This window comes from Struthio camelus, chromosome 8, assembly GCF_040807025.1.
Source record: "Struthio camelus isolate bStrCam1 chromosome 8, bStrCam1.hap1, whole genome shotgun sequence".
NCBI classification, from domain to species: Eukaryota; Metazoa; Chordata; class Aves; order Struthioniformes; family Struthionidae; genus Struthio; species Struthio camelus.
Genome location: NC_090949.1, coordinates 16,776,285 through 16,798,557, shown reverse-complemented (window position 1 = coordinate 16,798,557; position 22,273 = coordinate 16,776,285). Strand labels below are relative to the sequence as shown.

At 43.1% G+C, this 22,273-nt stretch overlaps 1 long non-coding RNA gene across 2 annotated transcripts in view; it reads right to left on the bottom strand.

Moving 5' to 3' along the window:
• Positions 1–14,848: 14,848 nt before the first annotated feature.
• Positions 14,849–22,273, bottom strand: part of LOC138068010 (uncharacterized) — a 43,335-nt gene continuing 35,910 nt past the window's right edge. For both annotated transcript variants that reach the window (XR_011142525.1, XR_011142524.1), the window contains exons 3-4: positions 18,370–18,467; positions 14,849–18,242 (exon numbers count right to left, since the gene is read on the bottom strand). This is a non-coding gene — a long non-coding RNA (uncharacterized lncRNA). The remainder of the gene's footprint in view (positions 18,243–18,369; positions 18,468–22,273) is intronic.

Sequence of the window (22,273 nt, the reverse complement as noted above, 5' to 3'; positions counted from 1 at the left end):
TGAGCCTTGCCTACAGAGCTAGAGGCTGGTCTCCTGCCAGATGCTGCGGGGAAGGCTGTTTTCAGTGAGTGCTGTGGGACGATCCTGACACCCACGCAATTCACAGCCCCTGAGGAGAGTCCACAGGGTGTTGGCCTGCTTTCCCAGGACCTGGTGGAAACCTCCTCATCTCAGGGGCGGGACAGCTTATAGTTACAGACTTAGCTATTTGTCCTCCTAAAAAGAAATGCTGTGGTAGTCCAGGCAGCCAGGGAGGAAGAGGACTCCTCATTGCACCTTGCAGAAAACCTTCTGAGTCCCACGGTGAGCACCTGATACAGGCCTAGGCACCACAGATCCACATAACCATCATGGTTTTCCACGGCTTTGCAGGAATGGTGCAGCCAGGGCTGAGGGAGGAGGTGGCTGAGCAAACGCTGGGATGGAGCAGAGTTGAGTGGCCGGTTTCAGCCCTGGCTCAGGCTGCAGGATCCTCTTTCTCCTGCCACTTAGCCCTTGGCTGGGCTGACCTTCAGAAATGCTGCAGCTATTGTACCAAAGGTCTATCAGGCAAACACTAGAATATTCTTACATCGCTGATCTAGGATTCCCCCACCCCCCTTTCGAGGGCCTTTTGGTCTAACCTAAATGTGTCGCCTTTTAACAGCCTGCAAATTGTCGGCTTCAGTGTCTTCAGTCGTTTCTCATCAGAGTAGATGCTATATTCCTTTCTCTGGGCAAACAAGATACATTTTGATATTAACATTTTCAATAGTCTCTAAATGTAAGTAGCTTGCCACGCAATATCATGCTATTACCTTGTTGGAGCATTTCACTTTTTTTTTTTTTTAATTCCTTGTAGCTACTTTCCTTGTCAAAAACAAGCAGAAATTAACTTGTCAAAATTATTAAATTTGAGATACAAACATAATCTAAAGTTGGATAGACACAAACAAGTGACAGCAGCGGGAATGTGCACTTTGGGGGACTACACCAGGCATATTTGCATTTTACTTGTGAAATATGTATTCACCTCCACAAATCGCTGTGGGGCTTACTGTAGTCTTACTTAATGGGAGTTGCTGAGTTTCCATGCATTTTCACTGCTTCTCAGCAAATTCCTCAGGGTGTGCAACATCCTCCTCCCTGAGGAAATAGGCACGCTGCACTTCCCGGAGCACCCAGCCTCATCTGACCTGCTGGCCAGGATGGGACTGACTTGCACTCACCCCCTCGGGTCCCTGACCTCCCCACGCTCACCCCGGGCAGCACCAGGCACGCGGCTCACCCACCAGCTGCATGGCACGTACCACCTCTACTTGCTTCTTTGCGTATCCACACAAACACTGCCAACAACCTGCTTTATATCAAGGCATTCTTACGGAAATTTTTTCTTCTGGAATCCATCAGAAAACACACAGATCCCAGTGATGAGAAGGTGCAGAATGTTCTCTTCTCCTGCGCCTGGTCCATTTTTAATAAACTGGTCCATAAATATTTGGTTTTCTCTTAGACTGCTAGGAAAATATTATTTTAGATTTGCATAATCTTCACTGTTTGTGATCTACTATGCTGAGCTGTCACTGGTTGTGCTTGATTTAGTACATAGATTAAAGTGAAATAGCTGGAGGAGAAACAGAAATATCTACTGTAACAGAATCAACAGAAATACCAGGAAAAGCAAAGGCTTTTGGCAGCATCCTTGCAGGATGCTCTGTGATGATCTGAGGCCTTCAGACCACGAAAGACCAAGGGAAAGGCCCTTCATTTTGCAGCAAACACAGGCACCCACCAGCCACCCGGCTGCTGCACACCAGTGACACGCGGGAGGCAGTCGCTGGGGCCCAGTTTTATATGACATCGGCAGCAGCACTGAGGGGCTTTGCTGTCTCCTGAACACACCACTCTCACAAATACGGGCTTTCATTCATAGCAGCTGAAGGATAAATGCGCACCGCATGGTCAGATTAACACACCTCTTGCCTGCTAGCAGCTAAGCCGGAAAGCACCCCGTGCTGTCTTAGCCAGCTCTCCGTATTTAATAACTAGAAGTCAACAAACTATTGACACAGCCACTGGAAAGCCCTTCCTTCTCCCTCCCTTGTGTTCACGTTTCTCAGTAAATACTACAATTTGCCAGTATTTTGAGAGGGCTGCCAGTAACAGCCCCCTGCCCTCCCCTCTTTTTGCCCTGCACGACAAACGGCAGTGCTACTCTCCCTGTTGCTTTGAGTTTCAGGGCAGCATTTTGCAAGCAGTTTGCATTACATGGCAATGGTTCTGGTTGCTCGATTCACTAAGCCGACCTCAGGTGGTTTGGAGATTAAGCAGAAGCCAATTTTTATCTTGTTCTCTGAAGAAAAGGCTGCTTTCTCAGTGCTGGAAAATAACTGTGGGGTCTGCAGTGCGTTTCTCATTCGTGCCAGCAGCCTAACCCCTGGGGCAGGCTGCATCGCCGGCCAGCAGCCTAACCCAGGGCTGCGCTCTCGCTCCCTGGCCCTGGAGCAGTGCCAGCACGCGGGCACAACTACTACTTCCTCCAGAGAGGCAAAACAAATAGACAGGAAAAGCAAAGTACCACAGCCAGCAAGCCTTTCCTCCTACCCTCCTCAGCTTTCATGCCCTGCTAATGGACAGACAGCAGGACGGACAGACGCCTGGCCCTTGTGCCGGCTGGCACCCTGGGCAGGGCCAGCAAGGGGCCCCAGGGCTGCTCTCCGGCTGCAGGGAGCTGTTATGCAGGGGCCCAAAAAGGTGCAAAAAAGGGCAAAGACAAAACTGAGTGAGATGAGTTATGCGCATCTTTCTCTGCTGTAGTGCAAGATTTTCTCTTCTTCTCTACCCCCCATCAGCAACCAGAAAAGGTCTTTCAAACTTAAGGGAAAGAGAAGGCGCAGGAGATAGTAGATTATTCTGAATGGAGTTTCTGGGGCAGCCAAAGTTTGCAGCTCAGCTCCTGCTCTCTCTAGTCTGATTCAGAATCTAATTTGTCCAAAATTTCAACCATGATGAACTTTCCCAAAACAGAAGCAGCAAGCTGCTTCCCACCATCATATATTTGGCCTGTATCCCATCTATCCATGTGCAGCAGATGTAAATATAATTTACTGGCACAAGCAGCTTTCAGCACACAGTGTCTTTCTAGGCCTTCTTTAGCATCTATGTGAAGAAATAAATGATTTTATTGATGCTCTCAGAGGCCCCAATAATGCTTCATAATGACCTGTAAATGGAGGTCTTCCTTAATACGCATTGATCAATAACTCACATAATTATGTCTCATATCATTTTGCTGAATTGTTAACAATTCTAACCAAAGCTGTAATGATTCCTTATGGGCAACATAAGTCTTTGAGGAGCCACATTTTGCAAGTTTTCATATGTCGCAGACCTGCAGATATATAGGTTTAATGCAGGCACCTGTTGCATCAGTTAATTTAGGACATACCCTCTTCCAGCTCTGCCAAATTATCACTGGTAAAGCTTGAAAATCCTTCCTGCATATTGAGGACTTTCAGATATGCTTTGGAGAGCAGACCAGAGCAAACATGGACAACGTATTTTTTTTCTATCCTATGGAAATAGAACAGTTAGTAAGATGGTGCTTTAATCAGGGAGAAGGCAACTATAAAGTTAGTGTGAAATATTCTCTATGGAGACAACCTGCCTGGTGGCTGTGGGAAATCCTGTGTGTCAGCACGCTCGTTCTTGGCTTTATTCTTGCTCACTGGATGCGACTCAAAGGAAATGTCCAGGAAACTTCAGTTTCTTCAAAATGGGGGTAGTATTTCCACTTAGGCAAGTTGCTTTAAGTGAAAAGTGTCACATTCATGCAAGATAGTATTATTGTGCCAGTATGCTGCAAAGCTTTTCACTTTGTTTGGAATACTTCATAAAAATCCCTCCACATATAGAAGAGAACAAGTATTGCAGACTACAAAAATGTGATTTTAGGGAACTGGCAGTGCCACTTATATTTGTGCATTTTTGTGTCTCAGAGAGTCAGGTTTGGCAATGAAACTCCTTATCATCTGGTGGCATTTGTGGTGCGAGTGGACTGCTCCACTTTGCTTCGCGGCCGCTCTCGCGAGCGCCTGGCCCCAGTGCTGCCACGGGCCCCGCGCCCCAGTCTGAGCCAGGAGGGCCCTGCTTTGCCTGCGGTGCCGGAGCACAGACTGGGAATTCAGTGCCTTAGGCCCTCCCCAGAAAGCCTGTCTGCAGCAGTGATTTTCATTCCACCCCTTCTCTGCAGAAGCTGCTGGCCTGCACAGCAGCTTGCCATCCCCTTCGGGTTTTAAATAAACCATTTTGTTGGTGCCAGAAGACTGACATGCTTTGATGTTTCACTTTCTGCTCGAGCCCTTCTCCTTCCCCTACAAGCTTGGGACAGGACTGTAGCCCAAGCACGGAACACCACATGGTTATCAGAGGAAGATAAATTATATTTTAATTATTGTATTTATCCCAGAGAACACAATGATTAGTTTTTCTAATGAAAATAAATGCAATAAAGGCTAACAGACTTTTGGTAGTAGAGCCATTAAATCCTCCATCTAAATAGGGGCTAGATATCGGGGGTGCAATTAGGCGGGCTGCACTGAGTGCTCGGCGGGATAAGTGTGCGGATGCACTCTAACCTGAATCTAATTCTGTTCAAAGGCCAAAGCAGAGAAGCACTATTTCTGTTGTAATGATTTAGTAGAAATGGGCAACATTATATTTCTAATCCCTTTTGGTCAATGAGCACGTTAGGACTTTCAGTGCAGGCTACTCAAGACCTAATTGCTTTTAGCAACTCTTTCACAGAAAATACATCACCACTGCAAAGGCAGTGCTCTTGTGTGCAGAAGTGAGACATAAAGCAACGCAGCGGTTATCAGGAGGATGTGACACATGAGAGCAGAGCTTTTGTAGCTAGCTGCAGAAGTCAGACATCAGTATTAGGCCTCCACTTGTAGAAACAGAGCTGAGCAAATAATTCAAAATGAATAATTTATTTGATTAATTTTTGTCTCTCTGTTCAGGGAATATATATAAGCCAATCACACCGTCTTGAATTTGTTATTCAAATATATTCCATGACTTTCTACTTTTTTTTTAATATTCTGATTAATCCATAGAGTAAAATTAAAAATATACTATTTTCCTGTGATTGGCCAGACACAACACATGACACTAGTTTTCTTCTGCGAGCAACTGAATATGCCAGTACTTCTGGAGTAATACTTATGCATGCAAAATTGAAAATTCAGTTTTTGACAAATATTTGCATGTACATCTTTGAAATTCACTTGCTGCCAAGAAAACTGTCAATAAAATTCAGCACCTCTTAAATCTGTAAAATGTGAGAACTAAAACATGCAATTTAATATTTGCATTTAATTTAACATTTTTTTTTGCCTCAAATCTACCTAGAAGTTTTAGAACATTATATATCCTCTGAAAGGATGCAACTTTGCCTACCAGGACTGAGTGCTGTTTTTGAGCCGATGCTCTTCATATGACTTGGCACTTCCAGTGGTCTGTTGCCATACAAACATATAGTTTTCTAGATGGACAATTCTGCACACATTGCATAGAAAGTTTTCAAAAGACAAGGTGGTATCACCTTGACAGATCATCCCTGCATCAAATAATCTCTCAGTTGAATGATTCTTATTCTATTGTAGGGAAAAAGAGGGTCTGAGAACAATTTAGTGAATATATAAATGATTATATTAGCAAACATGGCTGAAAGCAAAAAGCCAATACACCTGTCACAGAAAGTTTTCTTCTCAACTTTTTGATTTATTAAGAGCACCTATTAAAGGAGCACCTATTCAGTTGGCTTGCTATAACGCATACATCTGATGCACTATTTTGTAGAGCGCCCCTTCCAGGGAAGGGCCCATGCTAGGCTTTCCCATCAACCTCTTACACTCACTCAAAACTCAAACCGCTGCATTTGTGAACATTTACAAGCACCACTACTTGTCTGAGATAGCAATTGCCCTGGTCCAGTGTAATAGCTCTGGGGGAAGGTCTGTGTGCGTGTTTGCCTGAAAACTAACACAACTGTGGGATTTATGTATTTGTATATCCCTTGATTTATCCTTAAAGCAGACTCATAACACTCATGTACAAGGACATGCATTAGAAAAATGTAGGGTCTGTCTAATCTTCAATTAGATATGACCCATTATTGACTCAGGGTGGGAGTGGAACACAATATATCCCTAATCATGCTTCACAGAAGTGTTCAGATGGAAATTCTGCCCACAGATATTTGTTAACCTCTTTGTAGAGCTCAGCACAGAACCGGGTATGGTTGTTGCTCTCCTGGCTGCATACCGATACCTACATAAGGGCCACGTTGTCTACTGCAAATATGCATGGAGAGAGTCGTCGTTACCCAGAGTATGAAGCAACTAGCACGCTTTTGGGCCCTTCAAAATAACAACCACCCCAACAAACTGGTCCAGAGCTATCTCCATCTAAAGACAAGCAGGGTGGATAGCCAGGTAGCTCTTTTGGGCCTGCATGGAGCATAAGTGCAACTACAAAATTATGGTGTATAATAGGGTATTAACTCATTCAGTAAAGTTAGCTGGCACTTCTGTTACCAAACAGGGTGATTTAAGTGGCTTTAATTTATACACCACAGCAAGGTTTTTCTACTGCAAATCAATAAATTTGCATAGCTTGTTAAAATAATCAGCAACATGTTTCTGCATATATTTTTTAAATAGGTAGAAAATTCCTTTATAAAAGCCAGAATCCCATCATAAGCTCAGTTTTTAGTTCACCTGCTAGTTATATTTGTAAGGAAGCATGACTATATTAAAGCCTGGTGCTAAGCAGCAACTTTGCAGCTTGTTTTCGGCGCAGGAATACGCAAGCACTGCGCCTCTCACAGGCCCAGATACAAAAGCCATACGTACAGCCTTGCTTTGCTGGCACAGGCCAGAGGAAGAGGAAGAAACAAGCTGCAATAGCCTCTGTGCAGCCGTCTGCCCCAGGGATGAGCACGCGATGCCCAGCCGAGGCACAGGCAGAGAGCAGCTTCCAAGAGGAGAGGAACCAGTCTGACTTTTGCCAAAACTCAAAGCAAAGCAGAATCAAGCTTCTACCCAGGCCCATTGCACTTTTTTCACATCATTTTTTATTTCTTGTTCTCCTCCACTCCTTCGCTCTGTTTGGGATCAAAAGCAGAAGCTTCAAAATACGGTTTGCAAAGCTCTGCTGGCAGCAGAGATGCAGACGCTCTCTGGCGAAAGCCTGTTCTCAGGGAGTTACCAAACTGAAATTGCCAGTGGAAGGTTAAAAACATTCACATAAACATCCCAGCACTGAGGGTCTCCTATGAGCCAAAACAGACCTCTGACATCTTTGAGTTATCCTTATAATTGGCCAGGACAGCTTTAGGGCAGCTTTGTGCTCGTGCTGGCTCTTCTGCTTCCCCCTCATTTTGGGGCCCCTCATGTCTGTAGCCACAGAAAAAATACAGCCCTCAGGGGCTTGAGAAGTGGGCATAAGCTAATGTGTAAATTTTACAGCTTTACTGGCTCATGGAAAAATTAGAGGTATTTCAAGTGTTTGGACCCAAATTTCTATGTGCAGCACTACAAGCATAACCTGATTACTGCACTAGTTAGCTATCGGGCATAAAAGGTGTTAGATGCTGGGGCAGCACGTGCAAGGCAGCGTCACTCCTCACGATAATGGCTGGATGCAAGTACAATATCTTAGAGGCTAACTAAATGAATATTCTTAGTTCGGTCTTTCAGTGCCCAGCTCTATTAAAATCAAGATGAAAAAAAGATTTACAGGGAATACTTCTGTGCTCATAACTGTACAAGCACTAGGGCAGCTGAAGTTAATTCTTAAGCAGATTTTTTTCTCCTCTGCTAAAATAAACAGATATTTAAACAGAGAAACCAAATTCATGCAACAGATGAAAGAAATTTTGTACTCCTGCCAAAAAATAATTGTAAGCCCTTTTCCTTCTGAATTCTTTTAAACACAAAATAGGTACTGGGCTTAGCCTATTTTTGGTCCTGCCAGTGCAAATCCCAGCCTGCTCTGACTTCTTGCCCAGGCAGGCACGTCCAGAGGGGACGAGGCACCCTCGGGCAGCACCTCAACCCCTCGCCCGCCCTCCCTGCCAGCCGCACACCAGACGGGTGCAGCCTCCTAATGCAGACAGACAGCTGTTGCCATCTCAAAATGATGCAAATTAGTGGAATATGGAAAACAGGCCCTCACTATGACCATGTTTCCTGGTAAGATATTATTTTACTTTCCACCTTTTCTTTGCATTTCTCATACTTAATTTGTTTTATATTTGACTGACTTTTTAAAATATTTATTACTCCTGGCTGGATGTTGGGTTACGGTGTGTCAAACTTGACAAAACTTCAAGCAGAGGGAATGATAAGCAGCATCTTGAAATCATATTTGCCCCTTAATAATTTAATTCTGTAGAAAGGAAAATCAAAGCATCACAAATTGATTGCTGTGAAACAAATTACAATTATTTCCACACATCCAAATAAATCTACTAATTTTAGGCATCTGACTCGAGGCATTAGACAGAATATGCAAATGCACACGTTAAAGTGATGGCCATGTCTCTAGAGCCACTCACTTATTTCTCTGTTCTTACTAGATGCTCAATAGTTTCAGACTGCTATTGAGACATACAGTAAATTAGCTGCTCTTAAGCATTGCCTGTTAAAAATATTAAAAAGCACTGCTGCAAAGCTGACAGTTTTAGGCACCCAGCATTGAGTTATCTTTTGGGAAATGTAGACTCTAATGTCCATTGTTGCTTTCCCAAAATCTGCTTCCAATTAGGTCATTCTGTTCTAGCAACCATTAGCCAAGTCCCCAGCCCTGCTCTACCTTTGAGAGGTGAATGGCATGCAATGATATGTCCCTGTTGAACACAAGTTTTCCACATATATCTTATGAAGTGTACTTGTTCAGCTGTCACACTGCTTCACATAAGAGAAGTCATCTGATATTGTTACTGACATACTAGTCTAGTGTGGCATTTAATATTAGGCTTTATATAACTCTCAGAGATGGCAGAGCAATCTCAGGTAATCAAAATAAATGAAGACAGCCTGAATAATGCATTCGTTAAATCTAAATAACATACAGCAGACACCTTTAAAGTGTTTTCCAGGAAAATGCGACTCAGGTGCAATATTGATTGAGAAGATAAAGACAGGTGCTTTCGATTCCTATATTATGGAAGCAGAGAGGACTTTGATAATGTAACAATCATCTTTTGTTATTTTGCTGCAGTCCAATACACCTAGAATCAATTTTTCATTGTACTCATTTACAGGAAAAGGGGATAATGGCAAGGACAACACAGCTTTAATAGAAAGAATAAGTCATGATTTAATTCAGATGTTGTACTACAGCTACAAGTTGGAAGATATATTTGTATATACAGAAACAGTACAAAGGAGTCTGCATGCTTTCAAATAGAAGTCATGGCTCTGCATTTCTATTTATTGGTAGTGGAATGATGCAGCATTATTCTGACAGCAATGAGAAGCAAGAACCTTTTAAAGTGGAAAGAGATAGCTGTAGGATTATGAGCAATCTTTATAGAAAAAGAAAATAAAGGGCAATAGTAAAAGGGCACCCCTAGGTCTTCATTAATATTTGTATTTAAGTAAAAATGACAAGTAGAGAAATCCAAAGAAAGGCTAAGTTCACAATCAATGTAATGCTTTTCTGCACAATTGAGATATTTCACAAAGATCTCAGGCTTTTTTGATAAATTTTGTTCTCATAGAAAGTACTCAGGATGATGATAAAATAATGATTTTTTTCTGGCAAAATAGATTGCTTCAAGACTTCTTGAATGAAACAAATCTAAGAGGGATAGTGTATGGGGCTGGATTAGTCTCCTGGGGTTGCATCCAGTGTATGAAATTTCATAGCTTTTCCAAGGAGTTCAATAGTGCTTTTTGTGGCTAGACACTGCTGAATGACCCCTGAAAAAACACCCCACAGACCAAGCTTCAAATATGTTACTACCGAAAACTGCCAGGAGTTAATTTAGCTCAGGTATAGCCCAGAATTATTCTGCACAGCCCAATTCTGATTAGCACTCATTAGGCCAGTCTAAAGCTGAGTTTCAGCACACTGACTTCCGAGGAAATTAGAATCCATATTCGGGCTTTGGAGCTGGTTTCTACCTCTGTAATAGATCTCCAGCTAAAATTCAGCCTTTCTTTTTAATGAGCATCTTCTACAGAAAACCAGAGCAAAACTCTTTCCTGCAATTTCAGACTTTCTAAGAAGAGTCTAGTCTAGTCCTAACTCTCCATAATCTGAGTCCACATTCCCCTCTAAGGAGGGAAGAGAAAGTTAAAGAATAAAATGAGAAGAATTAGAGAGAAAAATGAAGCCCTTCCCCACAGCAGCTCCCTCTCACTGGTGCTTCCTGGCCTCTTTATGAGGTGATGAGAGAAACCAGCTTCAGCTGCCTCTCATCTGGGGCAGCTCAGGAGGCATCTCCAGTCCGAGGGAGATCTGAGGTTCTTGGCAGGCAACCCCACACCAATTGTAAACAAGACACCTGGCAAGCACTTCCAAGACACTATTGAGCAAGCCCTGGGCAAGGTCCAGAGGAGCTGCAGGACTCTCCAGTCCCTAAAAAGCCCGAGCAAACCACAGGCAGAAACGCTCACTAATGCCCAGAAGCTGCAATGTACACATAGCTTTGAAAACTTCTGGCTGTCCCCAAGGTAGACAGAGAGCTGTCCAAGCCCAACCAGGTTCACTGCTGAGGGCTGGTGCAAACACCCAACATGCCAAGCGTAACGAGGGAGGCCTTAAAGCATAATGAGTTTGTCTGTTAGGCACTTCCTAAGCAAATGCAAGAAAAACATGGTTTGCATTTTCTTTACATTGTTGTTTCTCAGCCACATTTTCCTTCGCAGCCAAGGAGGCTCTGTGACACCCTGAGCAGGGGGGTCGCCTGTACTGCCCAGGGCCAGGCCATGGGCACCAGGAGTCCCAGAGAGCTGCAAGGTCCTCAAGGAGGCAGGGTGAACTTCGAGCAGAGCACCTGTGACCAGATGTGCCATCTGCCAGCTCAGGAGGCAGTTCGGGACAATTGTGGGAGGATAACTGTTGTTTTGTACCTGCCCTGTTTCCATGGCTGTGGAGCAAGCTGCCATGGGAAGAGAAGCACCTAAGTGGCTGTCTGTCTCCACACAGCTGTGAAGGTGACCAGTTAGCCACTCTTTACATGCCCTTTTCTTAAGGCCCTTAGACATTTGAAGGAAAGATCTCTTGCTCGCTGCCCATCTAGCTGCTACAGTTATCACCTGAAAATGATATATGACCTTTTATAGAGATGATATATACCTTTTATTAGGGAAAAGGGAAGCCCTGTCTTCATCTTAAGGGAAACTCCATCATTCTCCACTCCACTATCCTTGAAGGTAGAGCTTCCTTTATGGGAAAGCTTCATCTCTTTAACTCCCTTTCCCACTTCCTCCCCCTCTGTTTTTCAGTTCTGTCTCTAATATCTTTCTCCTGGCTAGAGATTTCTTGGTACAAGTGCCTACTGTTTACTTAACAATTAATTGGCCCACACAGGAATCCCCTACAAAAGGGTTCTTTGTTCTTGGGGAGAAGGTTGTATTATGATTAGTACCGTTCAAATCACATCATCTCACAAGTATGGGGTTTTCTCTTAAGCCTGTCTTAGTTTAGAGGAAGTATCTAACCAGCTCTGATCTAGCAAGCATGTAAGTGTGGCTGAAACCCTGCCAACCTTTCAAACAGTACTCCTAGAGCTCCCAAAAGACTCCTTATGCCCTACATAGAGTGCGTTTTAAGAGGAAACTTCAACACTACAGTAGGAAGATAGGGTAAAATCATTAGCAAACTTTTCATAACTTGGCTCTGTGCCTTTAGCGAATGCAGTCTATGATCTGAAGCATGTTAGCAGGCACACTTCTAAGCTGGTGGGGGGGAATAAAACAAAACCAAAAAAACCCAAAGACTGACTTTCTTACAAAATAGGTGTTTCAATTTCCTGGCAAGAAAATAAAACTGATACAAAGCACACAAAGGACCCCAATATCAGCGAGAATGTCACTAGTAGTGCAATGCATTAAAGAAGATCATTGCAACAAATCAAGTTCCTAAGCGTGACTTTCCCTTTCATGCAGAGAATGGACTGATTCGTTCCCCAAACAATGGAAAATTTCGCAGAGGCTCTGGAACAGATTGCTCTGTTTGCTCCATTACTCACAGATCAGCTTGCCACATTCAGCAACAAAGGCAAGAGCTAAACTTATCTTATTTGTTGTCCACAATTTATGAAAAAATAATCTAGCTCATAGGAAATGAGGTGCTTCAAGAACTTGCTGAAGTGAAAGCATTTCTCTGTCAGCATGGATTCAGCTCCAAATATGACTCATACTGATCTGTGGACTACTACTTTATGCTATGTTGATCCATCTAGGAATAATTGTAAAGACTTCACTGGATTTCTTTTGCTACCAGAAATACAAACTCAAGCTGTGCTGTCTGACTGTAACTTGAGTTAAAGACCTCAGTAGGACACTGCCATCACGTTTTTGGGCGTTAGTATGCCTGTTGTATGACATATGGTATCAGTTGTCCAGCAACATAGGGTCCTGAGGGGAGAGTACCACTGTGTGCATGGCACTTCCTTGAATACTAATTTTTGATGAATTTTTTGGCTGCCAGCACTCATTGTTTGTGGACCACCATCTGAACATGTAAAAGCAAATGAAGCATTAGAGGTAGCCCATTTAATACTATTGGTGTCGAATACAAGTGCTTTCTGACTCTGAGCTTTCATAAAGCTCCGCAGAGCAAGTGAACAGTTTGGAGCTATCGAAACTGCAGGTGAAACCATCTACAAAGCCTTGACCACCTCGGCAGCACAGGGGTCCATGCTCAGCTCTCTCCTCCGGGGAGCCTCCCAGCCATGTGCGAGGGCAGTCCCGGCTCTTTAGCAAGTGTCTACGCCAGCCCTCTGCATACAGGCTCGCGCACTCCAGAGGAACTTCTTTCCACAACGCCATTCCCACAGGGGAGCTTTCAGCTCCCAAAGACCAATTCCCCCTGCATGTTGGCCCAAGAAACTGGCTTGTTTCAGTGACAGCAGAGTGACTATAGAAAGATTAACCATGACTCATAGCCAATTGCCCTTTACCCAAATTATTTCAGTGAAATGTGATGCCTGGGAAAAAGAATACATATAGGGAGATCGTTTGTCAACTTTATTGGAAAATGGACATAGAAAAATAGGATGTACGCTTTGATGAGAAAAATAAGTCTCTCAGAGTCAAATTCTAACACTCTTATTTATATTGAATAGAGCATAATCCTAGGAACAATCCCACAGTAATCCATGTTTTTGCCCAGAAGACAGTCACTTGCATCATGAGAACATCACATTTACTTTTATCTCACTTATGCTCAGTGATAACAACATGGACATAGTGTTTGTATCCAAAAGAGTAAGACAAGAGTGACTGCTATGGTCTACGGAAGATGTATGGGGGCAGGGGAGAGTGGATAACTGGATGTTTGCCTCAGTAAATAGCATTATATGCAATTGCTTTTAAAAGCAACCAGGTGCATCTCATTTTGCTTCCATACAACTAAAAAGGACTCAACTGATCTGCAACTTGCGATTTGAAATAGCTAATTTAAAAAGCCAGAAATCATTTCTGATAAAGTCCTTGTTCAGCAGCAGAAGCATCATGCAGTACATGTTGAACAAGGGCCCAGCTACCTGCTAACGGTCTCGAGATTGATAGCTACTAGGAAATCTGGTGAGTGACAGGCTGAGAAGGTTCACTCAGTTCCTGGACCACAGAGAGGCCTAGGGATGGGATCCTTAAAAAAAGGTGCAAGTTTTGAGTCATTTGAGACAGTCCGCTCTGTCATTTATTTGCCAAGTTTCTCTGGAAAGAGAAGGTCCTGAAAGCAGCCTGGTGGGTGCCCACTGATGACTTCCTTGAAAAAGAGAGCTTTTCTTCATCTTTGATGAATTCTGGTAAAGTCCTATTGGAGGTATCCAGAAAAAACTTGAAACACCCAAACCTCATAGATACCTGGGACATGCTGGGTTACTAACTCCTTCCACTCATCTTGCGCATCCCAGCCCCAATTGCTGCTCAGGGACGATCGCATTCTGCGCCAGGAACACAAAAAATGAACTAGCCACCTCCTCACTTGCGCTGCTGAGCGCGGGGCCCTGAAGCTTCCTGCTCCCACAGGGCCAGCCCTGGCCAGAGCCATCTCCCAGCACATCTCCCAGCCCCATTCCCCACCTCCCACTCCCCGACTTGTGCAGACTTGCTGGCAGCAGCACAGCTACGCCCTTTTGCGGAGGTCACCAGTGATACTAACACACAGTGCTTCGTCCTCCATGGGCTGGATGAAGGGGATATTCATAGTGCCAAACTTTAGACATGCAATTTAAGTGCCTCTTTTGGCAGTTTAGCCTCCCTAGCACATAGGGAGCAGAGAAGGCTCCTTTCTCAGGTGCCTGCTGTAAGTTTCCCTCCAGAAGAGCCTGCATCTCTCGATTAACTCTACAGGGAGCCCAAGGAAACTAAACTCCTATTTTAAGCTTGAGTGCCATCCTTCTTGCATGGATGAGTTTAACTACAGGCTTCCCACTCAGTGGGTCTACACAGCAAAATTAAGAAGTGACCACGTGCAGGTAGGCAAGCCCACACCTGCAACAGCAGGGCTAGCTCAGATCACAGCACAGACGGGGCGGGGGGGGCCCTCAGGCACCAGCCAGGATCAGCAGCCAAGCACCGACCCCAAGTCACAGCCCACCTGCATCCAGGCAGCACCCTGCTGCTGCTTGCTCTGACTACTGGGAAGCTTACAAGGGAGAGGCTTACCAATATACAGTTGCACTTTCAATCTACTACATAGACACAAGCTTGGTGTTACTTCATAAGAAATCAGCAGCATGTTTGCTATTGAACAGGTACCTTTTACTGAACAGGGAAGGTCTAGGTATAAACCATAAATCCCAGTGCTCAGAAATTCAGCATTTTCAGTGCAGACCCTCAGGGAACATGAGTTGCTTACAGAACAGATCCCACAAAATCCAGTGCCTGTCTGGAAGAAAAGCGTAAGTGGGAAACTTCACAGCCTTTTGCATCTGAAGATTCACCTCAGCATAACTCTAATAATACACACACACACACAAAAGTACCACAATGAAATAAAACAGATGGCTTCAATATATTATATATGTATGTGTACATGTATATACTTACACACACAGCGGCTTGTATGAAAGTTTTAATCAGAATCACTACACAAGATCTCAGTAGCTTTGGATTTGTCTTCTGGAGAACATCAGCACTATTTCACCAGAACAAGCAGCCCAGGAAAAGCTGCTCAACTTCACTGGTATTAACTCATGCTTTGCTTTCCTAATCTCTTTGTTTTCAGTATTGTCAAATAACAGAGATGCAGAGAGATGGAGAATTCTAACCTAAAAGCCAGTTTCCTCTGTTAAAGCAAGTGTTATCCCTAAGGTCAAGGATTGTCTGAATCAATAACACACCAATCTCGCTAGCCCCATTTAAATGGTGAGTCAGTTCACATAATCCAACCACATGTCAGCTGAAAAAGAATGGTTTAGAAAACACTTTGCAGTCATCCACTTTTTTTAGAACTTAGTAGTAGTAAATTATTGGATATCAGTCTATCATTGCAACTATATATCTTGATGAAATAGCAATTTTTCCTATACATTTTTTCATGTTCAGCTGCTCATCAAGTATTTTTGTATACCCCACATATATTTTCAAACACTATTTAAAAATATTCACAAGAATTTTTCAATTTACAAAAATGTTAAATGATTTCTTTCATTCAGAGTTCACAAGTGCATTTCCCAGGCAGTGAAAGCAGAGTCTAAGCATTCTGCCCTGCTACTTCTTCAGAGCACAAAGTGCCTTGCCTGCAGTCAAAGCCTACATTTGGAAACAGCCTCTGCTAACTGAGCCAACTGCATTTAACTAGACTTTACTTTTAACTAGACCATGCTGAATCCTGCTGCTAGTCTCAACAGACACATTGGTTAAACAAAACAAACTTTATACATTCACTTAGCCATCTTCTATCAGAAGGGGGAAAAAAACCAAACGAGAGACCCTTACCACACAGTTAGGCCTCCTCAGTCCCAGGGATAGCCAGGTCCCACAAGGCAGCATGGAAACCCACAGCAAGGACAAGCCTGCAGAGCAGAGCACCACCAGGACAAGGAGCTCGCAGCTCCTGGTGGAAGCTTTTAACACCTCTCAGCTGAGGAACTTGTTATAATTGGGGAGGGGGATGGGACACTCATTAAGAGATTTGGCAGGGAAACCACATAGCTTTTGTCTACAGAAAAGACCCAATTCTCCCTAGCAGGCTAGAAGTTTGCTACCAAAAAAAAGACAAAAGAAATTACAAAAAACATCTAAAGCAGTAGAAAGGAAGAAAACAATGTCTCTGGTATCAGGACATAGAAATTATATAAAGTTAGTTTTTAACTTCTTTTTTCAGGTATTCTTTGGGTTTGCGTAAAGAAGAAACTGCCAAAATTTTATTTACATAGTTGTAGATCACATGAAGGGAGCAGAGCAGTCAGTGAACAGAAGAACGACAATAACTAGCTTTTTTTTCTAGGGGATTGTAACTGTGTGTGGTATATATCAAAGGATTTGTTCTACGATTACTCCAGAAAATAAGTGTGAATGTATATAATGTTGCTGGTGCATTGTGCGCAGACTTGATGTTCTAATAAAGGGAGTTAACGCACTTGTGACGGAGCGAGCCTCGACCAGTGGGCTTTACAAACACAAGCATGTTTCAAGTTTGGCCTTCAGCAGCCAATGTGTTTCCCCTGCATCCCTGAAAAACGGTGTACAGTAGGTAAAGGAAAAATGGGAAAAAACAGCTCCAGCTCTCCATTGTATTCCTAGCTGTGAGCATTTGCCAATTCTGAGGTGCAAAAGGCTGAGCAGGGGGTGAACGGCTTCGTACAGCCGAGTTTATTGTGAGGGCAGGCTTTGAAGAGGTATTGTATAAATATGAGCATGTTTTCTACTTACTTTGTATTTTACGGGAAAACCAGATCCCTACTTATCGTTTATGAATTTTAGCCAGCCACCACAGCGGGCTTTTAAACTAAGGAAAAACGTTAAGTGAGTACTGGCTGTTAAACCTATTCAGAAGAAAGAGCAACATTGTAATGCATGTCATATAGCACAGGGCATCTGAAGAAGTGCTGTTTTTTAACAGGATTGTCTAGCAGTTTCATGTGAAATAGCAAGTTAAACTAATACTGCATTTTTTTCTAAATGGCTGATTTTACAGGAACATGAAACCTCATGGGAAACAGTCAATGCATAAGTTACTGCTTCTCTGTTGAAACTTGCCAGCAATAGAATATATTGTGACACCCTGTCTCAAGCAGATGGATACCAAAACTGACATTAAATAGGATAGGGGGTTTGACTAATACTAGGTGAAACCTGACACAAACATCAAACCATGAGGATTTTCAAAGTTGTGAAGGCCATGCAAAATTTGCTAGGAATGTTTTCTTTTTAGTGTGGATATCTGCGAATGTGAGTGTTACACTTGCACCACCGCCAGGTTGCTCCAGCCCTCATTTTCTGCTCATTTTCAGCTTGCATAAACCCCAAAGATTATGAGCTACTTGGTAAAGCTATGTTCTTACCTCTCAATTGGCTGCTGGGGAAATGGCTATTGCAAGTTAAATTTCATCACACTTAAAAATAATCCTCTTTTTCCCCTTTGGTCTAAGGTCACCAGTCTTAAAAGAAGGCAGCAGACAATTAGGAGTGACTGGAAGCCCAGCCGCGGACTGGGACGGACGACGTCGGCTCTTCCTCAGCCAGTGCTGAGCTGTGGCTCCCCAGCATCCAGAGGAGCCAGATTTGCCAATGGCTACGGCAGAAACGCCACTGAACCGCGAAGGTTTCCGTAGCTCCTGCAGCAGGTCCTGCTCCACAACGGTGGGAAATCCTCGACGCTGCAGGATTTCAGACAGAGAAGGGATGTCCTGCACTGACCCCTGAGCAGGCATTCAAAGGAGTTAGGAAACAGGGTGGGTTTCATGCATTTAAAACCAGATCTTTGATGGTGACTTCCATTAGGAGCTTTTAGCTGAAACCAACCCCTTGCTGCTTTATATCTTCCGTTCGCTTCTTTAAATGAACACCCTTAGAAAAAATTTGCATGGTAGCTCTACGTTACTAATGTTTGAGGAATAAAACAGATCATTTTCAAGCTGTCCTACATATACAATTTCAAGAAAAAAGAATGTATCACTTAAGGATAAAATCATACCTGCTGAACTCTATCTCTTTGGAAGTATGAGTGGAGATAATAACACTGCTTTCTATGGCATATGAAGCTTCTAGCCTTCTTTCATTGATTCCTGAGGCCTGTTGAAATATTACAGACTCATAATTAAAATTTAAAAATACAAAGTTATTTGTCAAAAATATGAAGTTATTTGTCTCAGACTTTACAAATCATTCTTTTTCACTAGATTCTGTCATCTACACATTTGCCCCGTGAAGAGCAGAAATGACATTTAAAAAATCATCGCCATCTATTCTGAACTCCACCTGCTACAGATTATTTAACAAAGTCTTGCTGCTTTGTCAATAATAAGAACCGTTCTGGAGAACAGTACGAGGAGAGCATAAAATTCTCCTGCTTTACAGACTGTATGATAGCACGGTGTCTGATTGCTTCTCAGAAGCCACCTATATCACTTTATCCCCAAATCACTTGGAGAAAACAAAGACATAAACTGATGTTTGCGACTTGCGCGTCTTGGACTGTTGACTCTTCTCCCACTAGACACAACCCAGGATGAGCATATTTCATGTGTGAGCTTCATACTATACAAGGAAGGAAAGGTCAAAGGGTAGCAGTCAAAAGCTATTTGCCATTCAGTCCTAATTTCCCTTATAAATTATTAAACAATCCCTTATGCATTTCCATCTATGATAGTCTTGTGGTATGAAGTGTAAGTCAATGGATAAGCTAATTGCAATAAGCAGAAGTGGTATTTAATGCACTGGACACTTTCAATAGCAAAGTAGTTCTAATTAGCGTTTCTAACTGATGTGACAGCAGTTTACAGAACGCCAAAATAGTTCCTCATTTGTCAAGTGGGTCTGAAGCTTATGGCAGCTTTCTGATCATCTCCCTTGCCGCAGGACCTGAAAGCACCTTCAAAAAGCTTTCTCTCATTGATCTTTAGTCAGATGCTGACTGAAAGGCACACAGCTTTGCCAGAAAGAAGATAGATAGATGCTGCACCAGCATGAAAATGTCACTTGCCTAATGAAAAAGGGTATCTGTGCACAACCTCGCTGTATGCATGTATATGCATACACATGCACACACGAGCCCAAACCCAGAGTGGCTGTGAAGAGAGGCATTTTTATTAAGCATTTGAATGCAATGCATGTAAAGTACTGACTGCATAAACCTAGCACATCAGCTATAACATGCATGTACATATCTGTATCTGTGTTTCTCTGTGTGTGTGTATGTGTGTGTGTGCATGTGTATATATATATATATATATATATATATATACACACACACACACATATATATGGCATCCCACAATCGATGACTAAAATACAGAGATTTTAAAAGGTGCATTAAACTCTTCCCTTTAGACTTTTCATTGAATATTAGGCATGCAGTGCATCAGATGAACTACACCATTAGTTTCAAAATGTCAGAATTTAGTTTCCTTGTCTATGATTTTTCTTCTAATATATTGATAGTTCAGCTATCCTGCTGTTCTCTGAGGGCTGAGGGAGTAAATGATGGTGTGTCAGATAAAGAGCAAGTATTTGCCAAATATAGTGTCAAGAAAGTTCAGAACAGTTTTCTCTTTGTTACATTTGTTTTATAGTCATCATTAAATAATTAAATATTGTGGTTAGTTATGGGATAAACTATGACATTTTCCTATGTATCTCAGACAATACTCAAAGGGCATTAAAAGCATTTATGAGAGGGAAGGAAGGGGGGCTTCTGAAAAGCACGTTTGTAAATCCACGGTTGAGTGGCTTCCTTCTTGCAGTGCCTCTCAAAAGCTGAGATACGGTTACTGAAATGTGTGTTCCAGGTACCAGCAGCGGTGCCGATGTGCAAATACCGTTTTTTTTTTTTTTTTTGGATAGTGCTGGACGTGAACGATACACTTACTCTGATACCAGGGATCTGCCATTTCCCCCAACGTATGTTCCAGAAATTCCCCAATTCCTCAACTTCCTTTTTCTCCCACAGCTTATACCCAAATTAAAAAAAAACACAGGGTAAAGATGTCTTCTAGTTTTTCTTGCTTTCTATGTACGGCTTTATTTTGATCAATACTAGAGGGCTGAAGCTCCCTTGTTTCTCTGAGCAGTTTCAAAGGCAGCACAACGCAAAAGGGGCCCTAGCCGAGGGCAAGGCCCCATCTGAAGAGGCGACCACTGCCTCTCTCTGCAGTGTCCATCTCTGTAAATACTCCCTAGTTTGTAAATATGTAGTCTGGCCAGCTGCAATAACTGAGTCATTTCAGATCAATAGTCCAGGCTGATCCAGGCAATTCTCTCCTCTTTCAGGAGACCACAGCTCATAAAAATACGTGGAAGGCGATGTCACTCAGTCCGGCACAGACAATTAGGAGTATGGAAGGGACTGGGTCAGAACGTGAGTCAGAAATAATAGAGCGTCTGCACTAATTGGAGAAGCTTTTTATTTTATTAGTGCTTCCATGTCAAATTAGTCAAATGGCTTAGGCACTTACAGAGCAGCAGTGAAGTATGCACGCTGCTGCCCGCCCCAGCACAGAGCCGTGAGCAGTTTCACATCGCACCGCCCTTGCTTTTTTCTCTCTCTGCTTTCTGCTGCAGGACCCTGGTTTGCATGCAATTGCTGTTGATGTCAGCCTGGTTACCCTTCAGAGTAGGTGATGAAGTTTACCCAGGAAAAAGAGTTCCTAAAGGAGAAAAAGTTAGTTGACTAAGGCAGCAGCTGGAATTCATTCTTGAGCCAAAGCAGAATGGCTGAAGCCCGTCAGCCCGCACTATGGTTTCGCTGCGGTGCAAGGGAGGCAATGCAGCCCTCAGGCCATAATCTGCCTGCAGCCCCCCCAGACTCTGTACTCTCCATCATGATAGGAGATGAAAGCAGTGATGCTTTATTGAATGATATCCCAATAGCCAAAAAGAATAACATCAACAGCGAGACACACGCCAGGTCTGAGCCAAGTGAGCACGGAAATATATTTTCCCCTCTCTTGCAGCAGAGCCACTGCACATTGAGGTGGCAGAGCTAGCGGGGCAGTCTGTGGTATCAAGAAAGGACTTGTGTTTGCCCTTATCTGCTTTAATTTAAGGTGTTTGCATGCCGGGAATCAGGCAAGGCCGAGGAGGATTAGTGATCCTTCCCTCCATTGAAATTCTCATCCTGATTTTCTGAAAATGATCCTGAATGTTATGCAGCTTTGCTTAGAAATTTGCCAGAAAACTTGCCTTTATAACAGAGGTGTGCTCTCTGCTTCTTCTGCTCTTCATGGCTCTCAGAAGCAGCCAGGACTGAGGGGGCGGCGCAGGGGAAGCTGTTTCACAGGCTCCTCTGGTCTCACTTGGCGCTGCCCAAAGAGCATTACAGAATGCCAGGCAGGGCAAAAGACACCCAAGCACCCGTTTTACCATAGTTTAGGATACTGTTTTGGAAAGAGAGTCAAATAGCCTGGGGGTCAGACATGGAAGCCCTGTTGTATAACTTGCATTTTCCATACTTTAAAATGTTATCCTCCTGTTTAGTGTCTCAGACCTCCATTATCGTCTTCCCAGTCCTTTTCTGTCTTTCTTAATTACTGCTCCCGTATTTTAGAATTTGTCCTTTTGCCATTTGATCCACTTATTAACTTTTTTCTCTGATCCCGTTTTGTGTTGTCCCAGCGCACCTCCCTGTCCTTTTATCAACTAAAGCCCTATGTTTTCACACTAATTTCCCACTAAACAATAGCTCTCTAGTTTCTTTTGTAGCTATAGATCTGTTATGAGTATTAATAGCTTCTTGCAGGTTCTATTATTTGTGAGAGAGAATGCTGATGCTTGATCTGGGGCTTTTTCTTGAATGTGCTAGTATCTCTGCAACTGGAATTTGGGTCCCTTTATGTTTTCCTACCAGATTCCTTGCTTCATTTCTCTCTTTCCCTTTTATT